The following is a 9857-nucleotide window of genomic DNA, read 5'->3' as shown; positions in this document are numbered from 1 at the left end:
CAAGGATTTGACAATGTCCTTCATATCACGGAAACATTCAACCAAAGATGTTTCCACAGAGAATCCAGCATGGAGGGTCAGTGGTAATAAGCAGTGTTTTAGCCATAACAAAGTCTCACCCGCAGGGTGCCTTAATGCCACAGAAGTTTGTTTTCTGTTATGGAGCCTTGAAGCCCAAGGCCAAGGTGTGGGCAGACTCGATTTCTCCGAGGCTTTGCTCCTTGTGCAGAAGGTCACCTTCTTCTGGGCATTTTCTCTGCCTGTGGCCTCTTTGTCTTAAGATACCAATCACTGGGCTATCATTTATATAATCTCCATCAGAGTCTTTATTCCTGCTTCCAAAAATTTTTCTCCAATACCTTCACATCCTAATGTACTGGGGGAAACAGACTTGAATATATCAATTGGGGGAGGACACCAGCTTACAAACAATACATTTGTACATCATATTTGTTCATGATGATTTATAGTGATGAGCCCCCTCCAATTCCTGTCTACTCAGGTTCCAGGCCTCTGAACTCATTTGGAATCATTGTTTGTAGCTGTCACTGGTTAAATCAGGGGGAGGTGACAGTGTGAGGCAGAGCCTCAGCCTGGTGTCCTAAAACAGGACGTTGACACAGGTACAGGCACACACTTGGGGCACACACCCGTGTGACACAGAAGAAGGCCTCGGTGAAGACAGAAGCCTGGTGAGACCAGAAGACAAGAAGTCCAGGGCAGCTTGCCCCGCTGGGAGATAGAAGACGAGTATCCCTGAACCCCAGAAGGGCGCACAGCCCAACACCGCCACTCTTGACTTTCTTGTTTTTAACTTAATTCTTATTACAAACACTGTGATTTATAAAGTTGTTCATTATACAGTTGTTTCAAGCATTTCGTGTTCCAACACCACCAGTGTGACTTACCCTCCACCAAGATATGCAGAGTTTCCCTCCCAACACCAACCTGCACCCCTCCCCTGCACATAATAGATTTACATTGCTTATTCCAACAAAATGTTAAGATATGGTAAATAGAACGATCATAAAATCAATCAGTAAGAGCCAATTCGCGTTCACTGTATATTTTAAGGAAATTAAAACCATTTAATACAATATAATAAAATACCTATTCCCATTGACAGAAATAAGTTCTCAAATCTGGAATCTAAAGTATATTACATTAAATTTTATTTTATTTTTGGATGTCATTATGGTAATGTCTCACCTGTCATTAATAAAACTTTTAAAGCAATTCTATGCTAATAGATTGTGGAGTTTACATGAAATAGGTAAGCCTGACATATGTAAATTTCCCCCCTACACTTTCTATAAATCAACACTGTGGCTTACAAAGTTGCGGGCATTCAATATTCCAACACCAATCTCACTACCATTACCCCTTTCCTCCACCACTGTCTCCAATTTTCCCAAGCACCCTTTAAGCCTGCCCCCATAGCAGAACCTCAATAATTTATTCTATACTGCTTGTTATCAATAATTTGCTAACAGAATGATCAAAACATCTTCTGAATCCTTGAGGCTTGAGGCACACTGTTACCAATGTGTAGCCCTGTGTGCTGACAGTCCTCGGGATACACTCAGAAACCCAGGGGTTCCCAGGGAATCTTTTGCCTCCTGTCCAGCACGACACTGTGCTCAACATGATGAGTTTTGTCCTCAGGTAGCCAATAAGCATTGCACTCATTTATAAGCTCTGCCTTGGGTAGCCAATAAGCACTGGGTTGATTTATAAGCTCTGCCAGTGTAGTCATTGGGACTTTTTTCTGGCCAGGTACCAAGAAGTGAAAGGAACAACCTCTGTCTTGGCAGATAAGGGTCTCTGCTCATCAGGGTGGGCTATGGATGGAATGGAGAGAGGACGAGCAGAAGTCAGTGGATTCCCTTGGGTCCTCTGGGTGCTCCTTTGCCTCCTCGTGACTGCCAGTGTACCTGCTAAACCTCACTGGGAGATGAGGGTCAGGTTGCAGCACCAGGCCACAGCCCTGAGGCCAGCAGGGTGGTGTATCAGGCAGCTGCCAGCAATGGTGGCTGGGTGGAGCCTTGGCTGGGGTAGAGCAGAATTGAGCATACGGCTGGCAGCTGAGCAACTGGTTGGCTGAGCTGAACCAGCACAACTACGACTCAGACATATACGAGTTGAGTATCAATGGACAGAACCGAGTAGCAAGCACAGTTGGGGTAAATAGATTTTCCTCCTCTGTATTTTGGTCTTGGTTGGTCAAACACCACTGGAATGTTTCTGGGATGTGTGTGTGTGTGTGTGTGTGTGTGTGTGTGTGTGTGTGTGTGTGTGTAGTGACTTAAGCCTTTCCAAGCTTCTGCTGGGGCAAGCGAATAAATACACCAGAGTTCTGATCCACTCCTGCGTTCCACAATGGCCCTGGAGACCTCTGCCTCCTGGGAACAGGTCAAAGGGCAGGCGGGGAAAGATTAAAAGTCCTTCATCATAGTTTGTGGAACCAGACAGCATAATGATAAATTAGACATAGCGAAGGGCTCTTAAGAAGAAGTTAGAGTTTGAATGCCATGCAGATCAAGGCCAGAGTAGATTTTTTTTTTTTTTTTAATAAAAGATCTCCATGGGAAGACAAAAGAATGTCAAGAAGAGAAGGCTGGTTGCAAGGCTTGTCAGGACCTCAGCGCTTCTCCAACCCTGTCTGGGCTGTCTTTGGGGCGGACTCCACTGCAGTAACTTGAAAAAAAAATCTCTAAGGTGCAATGAGGGAGTAGAAGGTTCATCTGGTTTGTTCCTCACCTCCGAGGGATGCCTGTGGACCTCTTTTCCATATGGCGGGTATCTTGGGTGTCACTACTTATCTTTGTGTGTTTTTCAGTGGGTGTGCAAGGGCAGATTTTACTGTTTGATTCTCCTGCATTTGGGAACAGCTCTCACCATCAGGTTCCCCCTAGACGGATGAATGTTTTAGTAATTTACATCCCTTTTAGAAAAAACAAACCCCTTAAAATATCCTGGCAATGCTCTCCACCTCCATTTAAAGTTTTATTAATTTAGTTATATGAGATGTCAACAAAGCTATTATCTGTGGTTTTCCATTGCTCAAGAATAATTATTACTCTCAACTTTATATTTAGGTGGCATACATTAAAATAAAGGTATTTAGGATGACTGGGATTGGTCTCCTGAGTACCATCAGATGTGGCCCAGAAAGCTAATAATAATAATTAGCATCATCATCAATGACATTTAGAGCAGGCTTATGTTTTTACTTCAGAGAAAACATGGGAAAAAATTTCTTTTTCTTTTTGGGTCCACCTGGCAATGTTCAGGGGTTATTGCTCCTGGCCCTGCACTCAGGAATTACTTCTGATGGTTCTCAGGGGACCATATGGGATGCTGGGGATCAAACCTGGGATGGCTTCGTGCAAGGCCAATGCCCTCCCCGCTATACTATGACTCCAGCCCCAATCATGGGGAATTTTAAAAGTTATGTTTCACTGAGTTGGAGAGATAGTACAGGGGGTAAGACACTTGCATGTAGCTGACCCTTGTTGCATCCCCAGCACCACTGAGGGTCCCTGAGTACAAAGTTAGAGGTAGTTCAAATCCTCATCCCACATTGCCCCTCACCCCCAAAGGTACCATTCATTTTCAAAGAACTAAAGTTCTAAGGTTAACTTGGTTAGAATCTTATACTTTTGATGGATCTTTTGGGGAACGTTTTGTCTTTGTTCATTTCCATATTCTTAAAAGAGCCAATGTGTATTCTTCCAAAATGCCTTCAAGGGAGGGGTAATAGAAGAGCAGCTTTCAAAGGACCCTAAGCAGATTTATGGGACTAAGAAAACAAAGCACTCGCCAGTTTAGGCCCACCCTACTCAGGAATCTGTAGAACACTAAGTTTATCTGCACTGTTTGCTGCCTTTTTTTTTTTTTTGGAACTGCATATGGCTGTCTGTATCATCTCAGGAAATGAATATTATTATGCTGAACAAAGCTTGTTAACTTAATCGTGTGTTCCGGAGGCTTAAATAGATAGGATCACGAGATCCTGACTCACAGATAGATATTTAGATTTTTTTTTTTTTTGCTGCGTTAAAAATCTAACAGTGTATGAGGCAGATTAATGGCTTCTCAGGGAGATGGCCTGGGTTACCTGGGTACATGTAGGTTTCGTCACAAATTAGGAGAAAGGGGCAGAGTCAAAGCCACAGGAAATCATCATGAATGAGACTCAGGTCTTCCTCACTGGCTTTTGAGGTAGAGGAAGAGGACCAGGAACCAAGGAGTATGGGCTGTCTAGATGAAATGTCCCCTAGAATGGGACTGTGTCCACTCTATCCTCATAATGCCTTGTTTTTTTTAAAGCCCAGTGAGGCATACATCAGAATCCAAACTTATGGAACTGCAATATAAAAGATTTGACTTACATTTGTGGTTTTTTCCCTCCACTCCAACAGCAACAGAAACCACATTTTAAATCCCTAAAATCTTGGATGGAACTGTCAACACTTTGGCCTTTTTACCATGTGACTCTAGGGTCAAAAGCTTTCACATGGAATGGTTTCAAAAACTGTAAATGGGCCTTCAATTTATTGTGAAGTGTCAGTTAAACCCTGTGGAGGTGCAGCCGTATATAGCAATACCATGCCTCAGAAAGAAGAAGTAGAATGTTGAAAGCATAATTCACTCCACTCTGTTACCATGGTGTCTGACATATAGTACTGAAGACATTTAACACTTACTCACAAAACTCCACGCTCTTTGACAGGACACACTTAACAAAAGATGCTAAATGAATGACACAGGTAGTCACAGCCGCTGTAGGTGATCTCTGGAGCTTTCTCTTTAGTATCGCCTCTAAGCTTTTTGTAGACCAATAAGGTCTAAGTCATTGATAAAACCTCCAATCAAACTTCTTCACACTGAATAAGTCAGAGTTTATTCCAGTACCACTTCTCTGGGTTTGAAAATGTTGAAATTGCACACTGCAGTTAACAAAAGAAATGAGAGAAGAAAGAAGGAGGAGGAGGAGGGGGAGGAGGAAGGAAGAGGAGGAAGAGGAAGAGGAAGAAGAAAAAGAAGAAAGAGGAGGAGAAGAAGGATGAAGAAGAAGAAGAAGAAGAAGAAGAAGAAGAAGAAGAAGAAGAAGAAGAAGAAGAAGAAGAGGAAGAGGAAGAAGAAAAAGAAGAAAGAGGAGGAGGAGGAGGAAGAAGAAGAAGAAGAAGAAGAAGAAGAAGAAGAAGAAGAAGAAGAAGAAGAAGAAGAAGAAGAGGAAGAGGAAGAAGAAAAAGAAGAAAGAGGAGGAGGAGGAGGAAGAAGAAGAAGAAGAAGAAGAAGAAGAAGAAGAAGAAGAAGAAGAAGAGGAAGAGGAAGAAGAAAAAGAAGAAAGAGGAGGAGGAGGAGGAAGAAGAAGAAGAAGAAGAAGAAGAAGAAGAAGAAGAAGAAGAAGAAGAAGAAGGAAGAGGAGGAAGAGGAAGAGGAAGAAGAAAAAGAAGAAAGAGGAGGAGGAGAAGGAAGAGAAGGAGGAAGAAGAAGAAGGAAGAGGAGGAGGAGGAGGAAGAGGAGGAGGAGGAGGAGAAGGAAGAGGAGGAGGAGGAGGAGGAGGAGGAGGAGAAGAAGAAGAAGAAGAAGAAGAAGAAGAAGAAGAAGAAGAAGAAGAAGAAGAAGAAGAAGAAGAAGAAGAAGAAGAAGAAGAACAACAACAACAACAACAACAAAGCCCTTGAAGACCACCCACAAGCTAGAGGTGGCGACTGTAGACGCCCATGAGTCCAGGGCCTGCAGTTAAGAGGGCAGAGGTCTTGTGCAAAACCCAGGAGCTAACCATAGTAGGAAAGGTAGGATAAAAATAGCAATGGGCTCTAAGCACAGCATGCGACTGTAAGGTAAAAAATAACTTGTATACGTATAATGTGAAGAAATAAAGACTATGGTGGAATCACATGTATGAGTGTGGAGTGTGCAAGAACATCTTCATTGCTGTTTTACAGTTTAAGATGAGTATTACCTGGGTAACATCATGAGCCTCTATATTCCTTTTTACACAAATTTATTGTAGTTTTGTGTCAACCTCACACTTTAAATAAATCTCACTTTTATTCTAAGCCTAGACATCACGTTTTCCTTAATATCCAGGAGAAAAAAGTGTTTAAAATTAACATAGCTTATGTAATTTTGACCTTTAAGTATCTGTTGCCAACACGAGTCTAATATGATGTACCTGACGAGTACGTCAGATTATTTTGATGACGACTATTTGTAAAGTAAATGCCATACTTAATCTTACTAGGCAATTTTCAACAAAAGGAGTGATGTTATTTAAGGTTTATTTTATTAGGAACTCTTTTTGTTGGATAAAAGGAAAGTTTAAAGAAAATATTTTTTCTCTGAATACCAGCCTGCAGTGCCACTCAGGACTCTCACCCAGCTTTGAATTTGAGTCTAGAGAAAACCTTTGATCTTTGTCTTTCAACTTGGCAAAATGTCCTCTTTCTTTGAAATCCCTTTTTTGTATTATATATGTTTGTTTTAGGAAAGTAAAGCTCTTGGGGGTTAAGGTACCAATCTCTTTTGTTTAACTTTTGGGTACCCTATTGTCTACTGCTCCAACTGGCATCCCCCAAGTATTGATCATTAAGGTTTTATTTCTTCTAGGGGAAATGGAAGTAGAGTAGGATTTAGTTGTGACACACATCCTATTGTTTGGTTTTGGAGCCCATCCAGTAAAGTTCAGGGAATGTTCCTGGCTTAGGCATCACTCCTGACACTGACACTGACGAGGGACCAAATGTAGTACTGGGGGATTGATCCAGGGTCGGTTATATGTAAGGCAGTATCTCACTTCCTCTTATAACTCTCCTGTCCCTCACTTAGACATTAAAAAAAAAATTCAAACCACACAAAGGTAGCAGTTTTTTTTTTCATTCACTTAACAAAATTTCTTGAGGTTCAAGAGGTTAGCAAGAGTTCATATTCATCAAGGGACTAACTGGCATAAGAAATAGGAGAAGTTCTGGGATGACACATAAACGAAACAAAGATAATATATATATATTCAGTTTTACACAAACTTACTATACAACTTGTGTAAACCTCACCATTGTGTAAATCTCGATCTTTTTTTTCCCCAATTTTTATTAGTGAGACACCATGAGGTACAGTTGTAGACTTACAAATTTTTTGCTTGGGTTTCAATTATACAATGATCAAATACCCATCCAAATTTCAATCTTTTATGGATTGAAAAAAATGTATGTTCTTACTGGGACCAGAAAACATCCTCACTGATGTATCATCTCGGAGTGCCAGTCTAGTCTTAGATAATTTCTCACTGAGTGGGATAAATACACAGAGAGAAAGAGGCAAAGGTATGTTTTATTATCAGGTGGGATTTTTGCTTTGATCCGATACAGAACCTGAGAAACGGAGGCTGAACCCCACCGGAATGCTGTCTATTACAAGCAACCTTGTAAATCATGGTGCCTTAACAGTAATAATAAATATAATTTAAAAATAACTTCTAACAAAGACTACTATGAAAGCAGAGTAGATGGGAAAGAAAAGGAACCAAAGCAGAGAACAAAAGATGACAAGAGAGCCATCAGCAAAGAAGGAGGCTTTAGTCCAATGTGTCACAGGCGTTCCCTGAAAACCCTAGCTGGCAATGATCTTTTCTAACTCAGGGGCTCCCTTTCAGAGGCAACCTCTGATGTGCCTTTGTGTTTGGTGAACTAAAATAGAAGATTATTCTGCTTTTTGGTCAAAAAACCTACTTCACCCGCATTCTGCTTTGGCAGAAAGCCCATTCCAAGGGGAAAAAAAAATCACCGTTAGGAACAAACTCTTAGCTGCTAAGCTGCTAATATAAGCCATTAATAGCTAATAATATAAGCACATGAACTTCAAGTAAATGCATTTGCATAATACATTTCAAATCATGAAACGTGAATGATAAAATCAGACATCCACCCCCCTCTGCCCCTCGCCCTGTTTGTTCCTCATTTGTCTTTTGAACATTCTTCATGTTAAAGAGGCACTTATTTTGGCCGGTTCTCAGAGGATTCTTGACGTCTCAGCATGCCAATGGCTTCTAATACCAGAGTGCAAGATCGTCGTGACCTTGATTTATATTTCAGCCCCAAGCTAAAATTAGAAAGAGGCATCTCAGCACCCCTTAAGCCTCCTGTGCAGTTGGCATAGCGTAGCTGCCACGAAGACACTCGTTTACAGGGAAACCAAGGAGCCTTTGACTCTTCACCCATCCAGGAAAATCATAACAACGGATGTGATTGTGGGAAAAAGTAAGAAGGGCTGAGCTCCAAGAAGAGAGAGAATTGGACCCCACCTCAAGGCTCCCTGGAGTCCAGGAGGAGGGTTGCAGGGTGAACCTGAAACTCCAGAGCAGAGAAGGAAGGACGTACCACATCATAGAGATAAACAGTGAGTGAATCCTCTCGAGAGGGTGAGAGTCTGTGCATCTTTCATCTGTTCCACTGACCACCCAACACACCAGCCACGTCAGCATCCACTGTCCCCAGCGCCCATGCCGCCCACCTCCCAGCCAGGCTCAGCCGCGTTCTCTTCCTCCGTTCCCCGTGTTTGGCACAGACGGCCACTCCCCGTGCTCCCACATCTCCCCCCTCCCCATTTTCCAATCAGTTCTTGGCCTGCCGTAGGTATTGATCAAGTCAGGCCCTCCCAGACTGATGGAATTGTTTTGTGGTTGGCCTGGTGCTGGGGTGGCTCCGGTGAAAAGTGGGACCACTGAGAGCAGCAAGCGCCCTCCTACCCCCTGAGGTGAGGACACAGTGGCTGACTTTATGGACAGTAGCAGACATGCCAAAAGCATCGCAGAGAGTCCAGCTGGCCCGGAGAGGACCTGCCAAAGTTAAAACGGGCAGATGAGTGGCTGAAGAGATAGTGCAAGAGATGGGTGAGGTCACTTGCCTTCCAGGTGGTGACCCCAGTTTGATTTCTGGCATATCTCAGTGAACCATTTGTGGTACTAGATTCAAGCCTTGGCACCCCATGAGATCCCACTGCCCTGCCAGGAATGATCCCTGATCTCAGAGCCAGGGGCTCACCAACTGTGGTCCAGCTCACCTCTCTCCCAAAGAAAAAATTTAATTAACAGATCGTTCTGATGACTTACCTCTGAAATACGGCACAAATTTGGGTGTTGAGTTGGGCCAGTTTCGAAAATGATGGTAGAATCTATCATTCAAATACCACTTCTCATCCTGAAACTCCTGGGGTCCCTAACCCAGGGGAAGAAACCTCTTCTGTGAAGGAACTCTCCAGAACATCACACTCTTTGTCAGCTAGTCTGTCTCCCAAAGCTCCCTGAGGAGGTGGTGGGTTTCTGCACCTCTCTTCGTAACTGCCCTTTTGCTGTGTATGCTTGCAGTGTAATGATGGTTCCCTCTATGTGAATCATACTGCGGTTCTAGGCAATTGGCTTGAGCCCTAAAGTACAAACCCCAACGTAAAGATGGAAGTTAGCACTCTGGAAATGAACACTGTATTACACATCCTGTGCTGTCTCCTCCGCTGGTTTCCTCTCCTGGTTCCACTGTAAATGCTGTCTCTGTATGTTTGTAACTAAAGGTGCAACTGTATGCATTCTACCTTTAGGCTCAGACATATTTCCCAGACTTTCTTTCTGTCCTCTAAATGAGGGTGAATTCAAGCAGAGGGTTTTTTTTTTCCAATTCTACCAGGCAGGAAATCAAACGAAAAAAGCACCTAACATTTTATTTTAACAGCTGAATTACACTTTTAGGTGGATAGAATAACTTGTTAAATATAGTCTGAATTTGCCTGCACATATTGACAATTTAATTAAATAAAAAGGAATTATTTTCTTTTGGTTTTGGGACACACCTGGTAGT

The sequence above is a fragment of the Sorex fumeus genome, unplaced genomic scaffold (genome assembly GCF_029834395.1).
Source record: "Sorex fumeus unplaced genomic scaffold, SorFum_2.1 ptg000039l, whole genome shotgun sequence".
Taxonomy (NCBI): domain Eukaryota; kingdom Metazoa; phylum Chordata; class Mammalia; order Eulipotyphla; family Soricidae; genus Sorex; species Sorex fumeus.
This window is presented reverse-complemented; position numbering follows the sequence as displayed.